We start from the raw sequence: 12,769 nt of genomic DNA, 5'->3' as shown, positions 1-12,769 counted from the left end.
ATATATATATATATATATATATATATATAACTTTTTGGATCAATTCCGCATATTTTCTACTCCCTTTGTTCCAGTTTATGTGAACCTATTTCCTTTTCGGTCCGTTCCAAAAAGAATGAACTCCTTTCTAAATTTGGTAACAATTTAGCTTAAAGTTACAATCCTACCCTTAATGAGAAGTTTTTATAACCACACAAATACTCTGGGTCCCTTTTTGACTTGTTAAGGACCACAAATTCCAAAAGTCTTCATTTTTTCTTAAACTCTGTGCCCAGTCAAACAGATTCACATTCACATAAATTGGAACAGGGGAGTATCAGCTAATTAATTTTCACAACTATAGCTCGCGCGTTAGATATGCTTTTTAGGGCAGGAACCTAATATTGTCCATGTTAATTAATTTTCTCTTTGGCCAGCCTTTCCCCTATTTTAGTTTGAACTATTTATATGAAAATTTTGAAATTCTATATAGTGATAAAAATTTGAAATAACTAGACAATGAAAATTACCAAGTCAATCTTTTTTCCTTCAAAATATAGATTAAACTATTCAAAATACATGGAACAATTTTTGATATTCTACTCAGTGGTAAAAATTTGAAATTACTAGGCAATAATAAATTAAAAGATATTGTGTTAACCTTCAATATTTCTTTGCATATTAGGAGTCGTATGGAAAGAGGTATTAGAAAAAATAATGCAAGCACTAACCTTGTGCTTTACTAATTCCTTATTTGGTACATTTTTTCCACCTATATGTAACTAATACTTGTATTAGGTATACATCATATTAGGTATTATTTTATGTATAACTTATACATAGAAAATCATGGTATTAGTAATGCAAGGGTTTTAATTCTTATATCAGCATGGTTAAAGACATAATTACCCATAAATTCCTCAAAATGTACAAAGTTAAATGGAGGGTATTTTTGTAAACGACTAATTTTTTAATAAATTATATAATACTTTAATACACCAAACCAAACAGTATAAAAATAATCTTAGCATAACTAATCCCAACATTGCTAAAGCAGCATTGCTAATACACCCTATTTAGCACTATTCTAATACCTCTTACCAAACAACTCCTTAGGGTTTAGAGTTTAGGGTTTAGTCTGTTGAGGGATGTTGAGTTGTGGATGAGCTGGCAAGTTAGTTAGTTAGTTAGTGTTAAGACTAGTAAGTAAGGAGTTAGTTATTCTTGTATAAAAGGATGTACAATGTATTGTAAGCTCAGTTAGTGAAAATACAACTCATTTTCCAGAAGCTTCTCTCTCTGTCTCGTTCTTCTCTCTTCTTCGTCTCTCACCATTAACAGAGCTTTCAAGCTCTTAACATGGTATCAGAGCAGTGAGAATCAATCAGAATTACACTCACAACTCATTTATTTTCGAAGCTTATTGCATCTCCAATTTCTTGCAGAATCGTGAAGAAATCGTTCCAAAGTCACATATCGGAAAGCTAGGGTTTTGAATTTTGCCCAATTCAGCTACAATGGCAATTGAAGACGGAATAGGAGCTGCGACTACAGGAAATGAAGCTAAAATTGACCACACGCATCCACTCTTTGTGCATCCATCAGACATTGCGGTTCAATTCTGATTCCGATCCAGCTCAAAGGATCTGAGAACTATGGACTATGGTGAAGGTCGATGTGTATAGCACTTCAAGCCAAACAGAAATTAGGTTCTGTTACCAGAATTTGTAGAAAGGAATTATTCGATGATGAGTTTCATGAACACTGGGAAACATGCAATGCAATTGTCCTTTCGTGGATAATGAAAGCAGTTGCACCACATCTATTTAGTGAAATTATCTATGCTTCTGATGCACATCTCGTATGAGAAGATCTGCGCGAGCATTTTGACAAAGTAAACAGAGTATGTATATTTCAGCTACATCGGGAAATTGCGATAATCTCTCAAGGAATAGACTCTGTTTCTATCTATTTCACGAGGCTGAAAGAGCTGCGGGCAGAGTATGATTTAATGGTACCTTCTCCAAATTGTGGATGTGCAAAATCCAAGGAAAATATAGAACATTTCTTACAGTAACTTCTACTTCAATTTCTCAGTGGGGTGAACGACTCATATGACCAGGCGAGGCGTTAAATTCTCATGAAAACAAAGAACCAACTTAGAATCAAGCATATGCAATGATTATTGAAAGTGAGAGTCAACTGACACCAACATATGGGGGTAATTCCATTGCAGAAGGGAATGACATTACAGCACTATGGAGTGGAAAAGGCATACAACAAAAACCAAAGAGGAACTGATGTTCTAAACGTCAATACCACACAAGAGGGGGGGGGGGGGTGATTTGTGTGGTACTCAATTTTTCGCTTAAACTGCTTCTGGAAGGACCTGGTTCTTCTAGGTGTACTAACGACTGCTGTTTGCGGAATTAAAAGTACATAAAATAAAGAACACAGAGATTTTACGTGGAAAACACCTGGCTCAAAAGGTGAAAAAACCACGACCTACTACTCAGTAGGATTTTTCCAAACTTCCACTAAAATCATCGAGCCAACACTGCATTTACAAAACTCTTTGTAAACCTAAGGATTAACTCTAATCCCGTTGTGGCAACCAACCTCTAACTGCTGCGACAACTTCAAGTTAACTCTAACTTGAATACTCAATATACCTATTACAATTGCTTCTAGATAAAGCTGAAAGGTACAATATGAAATACCTACTACAATTGAACTAGAAATAAAGAAAGATACATAAAACTCTTTATGGAGCTGGTTCTTGTAGCTTCTGGTTTGCACACTTGAATCACACATGAATTGCTTGCAAAAAGCCTTGCTAATTTGCTCTCAATTCACGTTTAACTTCTGCGTTTTTGTGCAACACTTTAATGTGAGAACCTCCTGCAATTTATAGAGTTAGTAGATGAAGAAATAACTAGAGTTCTGATGCAACTCTTCCTTAGTGGAAGAGTTCTAGTTGATTTCAACTTCTAACTCCTTCCCTATCTTGGATAGTATTCTCTTTGATTAAGGACTCCTTCTCCTTATCAATTATGCAACCTTTTCGATGAGGAGATATTAAATACACCAAGTTAAGCTTATCTCCTTCACGTGCATCCCACATGCTTGAATCTGCCCGTTTTTGTGCACCTGAGTGATGGACCACTGGATGGACCTGGTTCATCATGAGTTCCTTTGTCAGTCTTCAAAACTAACCTTTACTTGGGCCAACAGGAACTTCAATCTATATTGTGAACATTGCAAGCTAAAAGGCCATACTAAGAAAAATTGTTACCAATTAGTTGGATACCCTCCAAACTATAAAGGAAGAAAGAAGAATGGGGCAACTGCCAACAATGTGATCTCGTTTGGTAGACAAATGGACCAAAACTCTAATGTGATTCCTAGTCAGCATTATCCTGGGGGTTACCATCAAGGTTATAACAATAGAAATCATGGATACTTTCTTGGTGAAGCGCATCGTGTTCAGGTTTGATTGGTGGTAGTCAAGGTTTTGCTACATATAACCAGGGTCAAGGAATGATGAACAATGTTGTTGCAGGCCAAAGTGCAACAAAATATGAATGCAGTTACATCACCTATGATCTTCACCCAAGAACAGTATAACCAAATCCTAAAGATGTTGAACAAAGGTAACAATACTGAAACAGAAGCAGCAGCTAATGCAACAGGTATTGTTACTCCCTCTCTTCCTAATGATAGGAATCATAAATGGATTGTAGATAGTGGGGCTATAAATCACATGGTGGGAGACATTGGTATGCTGTCTACAATCACTAAACGTGAGAATCAGAAGGTGCTATTACCTAATGGCAGTAGATTCCTCATTACACATATAAGGAGTTCTAAATTATTGCAAGGAAACATTCATAATGTTCTATGTGTCCCTGAATTCAAGTTTAATTTGTTATTAGTAGCAAAGTTGACAAGAGAACTGAGATGCTTCATGGCATTCTTTCCTGACTTTTGTCTAATGCAGGACCTTCACACTGGGAAGGTGAAGGGGATTGGTAGAATGGAAGAAGATTTGTATCACTGGCACTCAAAGTATAAAAGGCCACCATCGCTTGTCCCTTCAGTATTCCTAACAGTACATGATGGGGATGAGCTATGGCACAACAAGCTAGGACACGTTTCTGGGAGGATATTAAGACAGCTTTCTTTAGTTAGAAGTAACATGAATAATACTAAGTCTTGTACAGTATGCCCTCTAGCTATGCAGACAAGAATTCATTTTCCTATAAGTAATAGTAGAGCTGCAAATCCATTTGACTTGGTACATGCAGATGTTTGGGGTCCCTATAGGGTTCCTACCTTTGATGGTTGTAGGTATTTTCTTACTTTTGGTGGATTATTGTAGTAGAATGGTATGGGTGTTTCTTCTACATTTGAAGAGTGATGTTAGTACTGTTCTTAAGGAATTCTTATTGCTTGTACAAACTCAGTTTAATGCATCAATAAAGGTCTTTAGAAGTGATATTCGGACTGAGTTTTTCAATTCTTTCTGCAAACCTTTATTCAGTAATGTAGGGATAATTCACCAGAGCTCTTGTGTTCACACATCCCAATAAAATGGGGTGGTTGAAAGATAGCACATACATATCCTTGAAGTTGCCAGGGCACTTAAATTTCAAGCAGGGTTGCCTTTGAGATTTTGGGGTATTTGTGCTATCAATGTTGTATATCTCATTAATAGGATGCCATCTCCAGTACTGGGAAACAAGTCACCATTTGAAGTTTTCTTTGGCAGACAACCTAACTTGACTCATTTGAGAGTCATAGGCAGCCTGTGTTATGCTAATATTATTGGGGCCAATGGAGATAAGTTTGGTCCAAGAGCTGAAGCAGCAGTACATATGGGATATTCTAGCACACAAATGTGATACAAACTTTATAGCATTTCACGCAAGATGTTCTTCATATGCAGAGATGTTATTTTTAAGGAGGATGTTTTTCCTTTCAAATCATCTCAAACACCAAATGCCTACAGGATTCCTGCTTGACCTACACCCATGCAACATATAGATCCACCTTCAGAGTCACCATCTACTCAGGATGGTCTACTTACAGTGCAACCATCTCCTCAAGACGGTCCCTCTGTTCATGAGCCAGTTTTAGTCCAGAATCATGTCCTCCTCATGCTGGTATACAGGATACTAATGAAGCACCTAGTCATGTGCTCTCATCACCTGGGCATTTCACACAATCCAGTGATTCTGCAACAGATCATTCCTCACCAAATAACTCTCCCGTTGTTCCGTTCCCACAGCCTAGGAGGACTGCTAGAACTTTCAGACCTCCTGGATGGCTGAATCACTTTTGTGCATGGTCCAATACCTAGTGATCATACTTCAGCCTCCTGCATATACCTTATGTCTGACTACATGTCTTACACCTCCCTTTCAGCCTCCTACCTGATTCCATTTGCAATTATTTTGTCATCAAAGAACCTGATTCCTATTCAAAGGCTCTACATGATGATTACTGGGTTACAGCCATGAAATAGGAGATTCAGGCATTGCTTAATAATAACACTTGGTCCTTGGTGGACTTTCCTGCTGGTATGAGAGATATAGGATGTAAGTGGGTGTACAAGGTCAAGTATAATGCTAAGGGGGAAGGTAGAGAGGTATAAAACTCGTTTGGTGGCAAAAGGATACACACAACAAGAGGGGTTGGACTACCAGTAGATCTTTTCTCCTGTAGTAAAGATGGTCACAGTTAGAGCTATTTTATCCATGGCAGCTATGTATGGTTGGCACTTGCACCAAATAGATGTCTTCAATGCTTTTTTTGCAAGGAGATTTGGTGGAAGATGTCTACATGGTGCAGCCTCCAGGTTTTGCAAGACAGGGGAAGTTGTCTAAGGTATGCTAATTGCAAAAGTCCCTATATGGACTGAAGCTAGGATCCAGACAGTGGAATTTGAAATTGTCTGAGGCTCTTTTGACCTTTGGGTTCTCCAGAGTCACTATGATTACTCTCTTTTCACTAAGAAGGTTGATGGCCATATTGTGATTATCCTTGTGTATGTGGATGATCTCTTGATCACTGGTTCTTCTGGATCTCTTATTCAGGCCACTAAGGCATTACTTCAGCATCATTTCAAGATCAAGGACCTGGGAGAGATGAAGTATTTCCTTGGTCTTGAAATAGCTAGAGGTAAAGCTAGAATTTCTGTTTGTCAAAGGAAGTTTGCTTGAGACTTAATCCCATACATGGGTTTGGCGGGATCTAAGCCTGCAAGTACACCTATGGAAGTCAATCAAAGACTCACTAGTATGGCATATGACAAAGGCCTTGCAGTTGATACTACAGAGATAGATGAGTCAATAGAAGATGCCACAAGTTATCAGAAACTGGTGGGCAAGATTTTATACCTCACCATGATTAAGCCTGACATAAGCAGTACAAAACTTGAGCCAATTCATGCATTCACCCAAAAAATCACACATGGAGGAAGCCTTAAGAGTAGTCAAGTATCTTAAAAATGCACCTAGCTTATGGATTTTAATGTCCTCTAGAAGGTCTAATGAGCTGATAGTGTTTTGTGATGTTGATTGGGCTACTTGTCCTATGACAAGGAAATCAATCAGTGGTTTTGTTGTCAAGATTGGAGACTCTTTATTTTCATGGAAGTTGAAGAAGCAGAACACTATATCAAGAAGTTCAGCAGAAGTTGAGAACAGAAGCATGGGAATAGCAATTGCAGAAGTAGTTTGGCTAGTAGGACTGTTTGGAGAACTGAATTTGCAGATTCAACTGCCAATGAAGTTGTTTTGCGATAGTAAAGCAGCCCTTCAGATTGCAGTGAATCCATTTTATCATGAATAGACAAAGCACTTAGAAACTGACTGCCATTTTATTAGAGAAAAGATACAAAAGGGATTGATAAAAACAGCACATGTGAAATCAGAGTTGCAACTGGCAGACATTTTAACTAAAGGTCTTGGTCGAGCACAACATGAATTTTTATTATCCAAGCAAGGAGTGTTCAACTTCTTCACACTACATAGCTTGAGGGGAAGTGTTGAGGGATGTTGAGCTGGCAAGTTAGTTAGTTAGTTAGTGTTAAGACTAGTAATTAAGAAGTTAGTTATTCTTGTACAAAAGGATGTACAGTGTATTGTAAATTCAGTTAGTAAAAATACAACTCATTTTCCAAAAGCTTCTCTCTTTGCCTCGTTCTTCTCTCTTCTTCGTCTCTCACCATTAACAGAGCTTTCAAGCTCTTAACATAGTCTTTGTGAAGGTGGGTACAAGATGGCTTCAACTGCACCATCATAAATTAAGTTCAGATAAAGTTATATACTAATATTTTATTGTATAAATTATATTCTTATCAAAATTTGGCTTTAACCCACTAATTTAATTTATCAAGCTGCTCTTACACAAAAACTAGGATTGAGTGCAAAACAAGACAAGTAGGAAAAAATATTCTTTTACATACTTCAGACTGAACAATAATTGAGATTCATATAATGAGACACGAGATAATTGCAAACACTACGATTGATACTCTTTTGGGCTAGTTACCTAATTACCTAGTATTATTTAAGGCTACTATTATTAAGTTTATTAAGATTCTTTGGCCTAGTTACCTAATTACTATTTGGTATAGGTAAAATGATTAATATGTATATTATGCATGCATGTATTTGGCAAAACTTTCTAATTGTTATACCCTAGATACTCTTATTATTAAATTAAAATGGTTTTGTCTGGCTTTTTTTGGCACATTTTTTGGCTTTTGTTGCTCATACATCAAAGGTTCTATAGCTTACTGTTTCTTAATAGATTGAAGCTAAAAACAGCAAATTCAAAGAATTCATTTAGACAGTGATGGATGTATAACATCGATGTTGTCTTAGGTTAGGTTAGAAAACGCATACTAGCAATTTTATTCTTTAAAAAAAAGTGTTATTGATGAATCTTTATGTGTATAATTTTGTTTATCCCTTAATTCTTTCTTTTGATTTTTCTTTGTGATTCAAGAGCTGGATCAATATATTTCTTGAACATAGGATGAAGCAGACCTCCCTGGGATGTATTTGGTCTCCATAAAAGTCGAGCATTATTTGGATCTTCTTCTTGAAGTATTTGATTATCAAAAAGCGTACGACCACACTCTAAGTTGGTCCCAAGGAAGAACGATTGGACTTGAGAACAACAACAAAAAAACCAGTGCAATCTCACAAGTGGGGTCTGAGGAGGGTAGTGTGTACGCAGGCCTTACCCCTACCTTGTGAGGGTAGAGAGGCTGATTCCGATAGACCTTCAGCTTAAGAAACACAAACGGGAAGCAACCAACAACAATAACACAAAAAAAAAAACAAAGACACTACGTGTAATAACAAAGATCTAAAAGTGAGAAGTACAAGAATACTACTAACAAAGCTAGTAAGAATGACACAATATGGAATAATTAAGATCTAGGAACACGAAAATGTAAGAATAGTACTAATACTATTGGTACGATAGGAGAAACTCTCAACTACCTATCAACCTACAATCCTAATTCTCGACCTCTACACCTTCCTATTGAGGGTCATGTCCTCGGTAAACTGAAGCAATGTCATGTCCTGCCTAAATGATTGGACTTGAAAAAGATATAATTTTGATGTCTGAATCTCTTTGTGAATATCCCAAAAGTTTATGAGATTTCTGAGATCATAATAGCATATTTCGAATTGAAAAATTAGAATTTTTGCAAATTTAATTGATGATGTACAAGTAACAATTGTCTTAAAGAATTAATCGAGTTATACCTAAAATAGCCATTCAGATTAAGTGTTGATTTAATATTAGTGAAAATACAAAGATAATAACCAAATATGCTACTATAGTACTTCGCTAACTCGAATGATAATCCAAGATATATAGTAGCGGATTCAAGATTTAAGCTCTATGGATTCCTTTATAGTTAGAATTATGAGTTCATATCAATTACTATCTATTATAATTTTAGTATCAATTACTATCTATTATAATTCTGGTGGGCACAAAGGAGAATGGTGGTGTAATGAAGTGGTCCAAGGTAACGTGAAAGCAAAGAAGGCGGCGTACCTAAAGTTAGTGCGGAGCATAGGTGAGGAGGAAAGGCGAGCGTGCGTAGAGAGGTATAAGGTAGCTAGGAAGGAAGCTAAGCTGGAGGTCACGAAGGCTAAAACTGCGGCTTATGGTCGCATGTATGAGGAACTAGGGGAAAAAGGCGGGGAGAAGAAGTTATTCCGGTTGGCCAAGCTGAGAGAGAGGAAGGCTCGGGATTTGGACCAAGTGAGATGCATCAAAGGATGAAGATGGTAGAGTTTTGACGGAGGATGCGCAGATTAAGAGAAGATGGCAGACTTATTTTCATAAACTTCTGAATGAAGAAGGGGATCGGGATATTGTGCTAGACGAATTGGAACGATCTGAGAGTCACCGCGACTCTGGGTACTGCGGGTGTATCAAGGTTGAGGAAGTCGTAGAAGCTATGCGTAGGATGAGTAGGGGTAGAGCGACCGGGCCAGACGAGATTCCGGTGGAATTTGGAAGAGCGTGGGGAGAGCAGGTTTGGAGTGGTTGACTGGGTTGTTCAATGATATTTTTAAGGCGAAGAGGACGCCAGATGAGTGGAGGTGGAGTACGGTAGTTCCATTGTATAAGAACAAAGGGGATATCCAGAGTTGTAACAACTATAAGGGTATCAAATTACTAAGCCATACCATGAAAGTGTGGTAGAGGGTTGTTGAAGCAAGGGTGAGGAAGGCAGTGTCTATATCCGACAACCAGTTCGGATTCATGCCAGGTCGTTCTACTACAGAAGCTATACACCTTATTCGGAGGTTGGTGGAAATGTATAGAGAGAGGAAGAAGGATCTGCACATGGTGTTTATTGACCTGGAGAAAGCATATGACAAGGTTCCTAGAGAAGTTCTCTAGAGATGCTTGGAGGCAAAAGGTGTGTCGGTACCGTACATTATGGCGATCAAGGACATGTATGATGGGGCTAAGACTCACGTTAGGACAGTAAGAGGAGACTATGAACATTTTCCGGTTGTAATGGGGTTACACCAAGATTCTACACTCAGTCCGTTCTTATTCGCCTTGGTGATAGACACGTTAACGTACCATATTCAAGGGGAGGTGCCATGGTGCATGCTATTCGCCGATGACATAGTTCTGATTGATGAGTTGCGAGCCGGTCTTAACGAGAGACTAGAGGTTTGGAGACAAGCTCTTGAGTCTAAGGGTTTCAAGCTGAGCAGGACGAAGACGGAATACCTGGAGTGTAAGTTCAACGCTGAGCCGGGGGAAGTGTGCGTGGATGTGAGGCTTGAATCACAGGTCATTCCAAGTAGAGGAAGCTTCAAGTACCTTGGGTCGATTATCCAGGGGGGAGGGGAGATCGACGAGGATGTCACACATTGTATTGGGTATTCTCAAAGGTAAGTTTTATAAAGCGGTGGTTAGACCGACAATGATGTATGGAGCTGATTGTTGGCCTGTTAAGAACTCACATACCCAGAAGATGAGAGTAGCAGAAATGAGGATGCTAAGGTTGATGTGCGGGCACACTAGGATGGATAAGATTAGAAATGATGATATTCGGGAGAAGGTGCAAGTGGCTCCCATTGAGGACAAGATGCGGGAAGCGAGGCTCAGATGGTTCGGGCATGTTCAGAGGAGAAGTCCAGATGCTCCGGTAAGGAGGTGCGAGCGGCTAGTTGTGGAGGGGACGAGAAGAGGTAGAGGGCGGCCTAAGAAGTATTGGGGAGAGGTGATCAGACATGACATGGCGAGGCTTCAAATTTCCGAGGACATGACACTTGATAGGAAGTTGTGGAGGTCGAGTATTAAGGTTGTAGGTTAGGAGGTAGTTGAGTCTTGCCTTACTTATACCTTTGCGAGATTAGTCTGGTAGGGTTTTTACCTAAGATAGCTAGTGCCATTGTTGTGTCTTACTAATTCAGTGCATGATGTATTTAATAGCTATCGCTTTACTTCGCATCTTTCTTCTAGATTCCATGTTCATATTTTTTCTTATTATTTCTGTGGTGATACTAATATTCTCTGCTTTTGTCATTTTGTTCCCTTGAGCCGAGGGTCTTTCGGAAACAGGTTCTCTACCCCTTCGGGGTAGGGGTAAGGTCTGCGTACACGCTACCCTCCTCGGACCCCATTAGTGGGATTTCACTGGATTGTTGTTGTTGTTATAATTTTAGTAAATTTTTACATATAAATTTATGTTCAAAAATATTAAATTTAAACGCGATACCGTAACGCTGCATGACTGCATCTGCCTCTCGGTCAAGATCATAGACTTAACAATAACACAGCTGTTTCTCACTTTAGACAATTGAATTCAAATCTTTTGCTCTAATTTTCTTTTGGTTTTATGTATAATTAGAACGTGTTGTCAATGTCAAAAGCTGTAATCTAGTTGCGAAACTGGTAATGTTCATGTAATTGAGCTGTTACGTCAAGGAAAAAGTGGCAAAAAGGGAGAGAAAAACCAAAACCATTTTGTCTTCTTTTTAATTTTTTTTCTTCATTTCGAAAAAAAATAGTATCTTTTCTTGAATTTCCTCTAACTATCATTTCACATAAATATTTATTTTCTCAAATCGAAAAAGCGAGAAAATTAAATAAGCAAAGTTTGGTTTTATTTGTTACATTATAGTTTTATCCATCCATAAATTTGACTATGTATTTGGTTTATTTGTTATTTTGGATTACCTTTCCTCCCTTTTTAATTTTTTTTTTAAATAACATTTAGAAATCGATTTTTTTTTATTTATTAAAAAAGACACGTTGTAGTTTAGATGTATGTGTAGCAATCAAACCAGCTAATTAGCACAATATTTTAGTAGGCTCAGTTGCATGAAAGTGATTAATACATAACTCAAAAAAGTTTTAGAATAAGGAATATTATTTGGATCGGTGCAAAATAATCAAACTCAACTTTAGTCGTTTTCAAGGCAATTTTCCATGCACTATATTGTTAATTACTTTCCTTTTTTAAAAAATTTGGGTCGGTTTGTATTTTCCTTTTCCATTTCCCTTTCATGTTTTTAATTAAAATAAATAGTTTTAGAATAAGTTGCATAAAACCGTCGTATAATATGACTTAATAATAAGTTGCCCGCATTAATTATAAATTTTCCCACTATGTTACGTTACACCATTTTTGGGTTTGATAATTCATTGTAAAAATATATACGTCACTTTGGGACACAAGCATACTAGTCGGCCATGGCTAAAAGTAAATTAAAAGGGGAAAAGGTTCAACTCTTTTGTAGCTACACTTAAAAAGTGTTTTATATCACTTTTATGAGAAAATATCTCACACAATAATATCTATATGCGAAGAAAGAGTTAAAATTGAAATAAGTTCTTATAACTATGACAAAGGACGTATAATTTATCGACTGCACAATAAAGTATGTCAAAGGACGTATAATATATCGACGGCACAATAAAGGCTTAACGGATTAATTTTCACATGATACCAATGAAATTATTAATTTGTAAATTATGCCAAATGTCAAGTAGTTTTTTTTTTTTTTTTGTGATTAATTACTTCCGATATCCCGTTATGATATTCAAAATGGTTATATTGCAAGAGATTCAACTCCATAAATTTCTTCACCATCAATATATAAAAACCTCATATCACAAAACCATAAGAATAAATCTTGGAGCCAAGGGTACAAACATAAATTAAAATACCCTTGGGCCATGAAAAGTGGTTTATTGTGGTTGATTTCAACAAATGTCCCTTTTT

The sequence above is a fragment of the Nicotiana attenuata genome, unplaced genomic scaffold, assembly GCF_001879085.1.
Source record: "Nicotiana attenuata strain UT unplaced genomic scaffold, NIATTr2, whole genome shotgun sequence".
In the NCBI taxonomy this organism is placed as follows: Eukaryota; Viridiplantae; Streptophyta; class Magnoliopsida; order Solanales; family Solanaceae; genus Nicotiana; species Nicotiana attenuata.
This window is presented reverse-complemented; position numbering follows the sequence as displayed.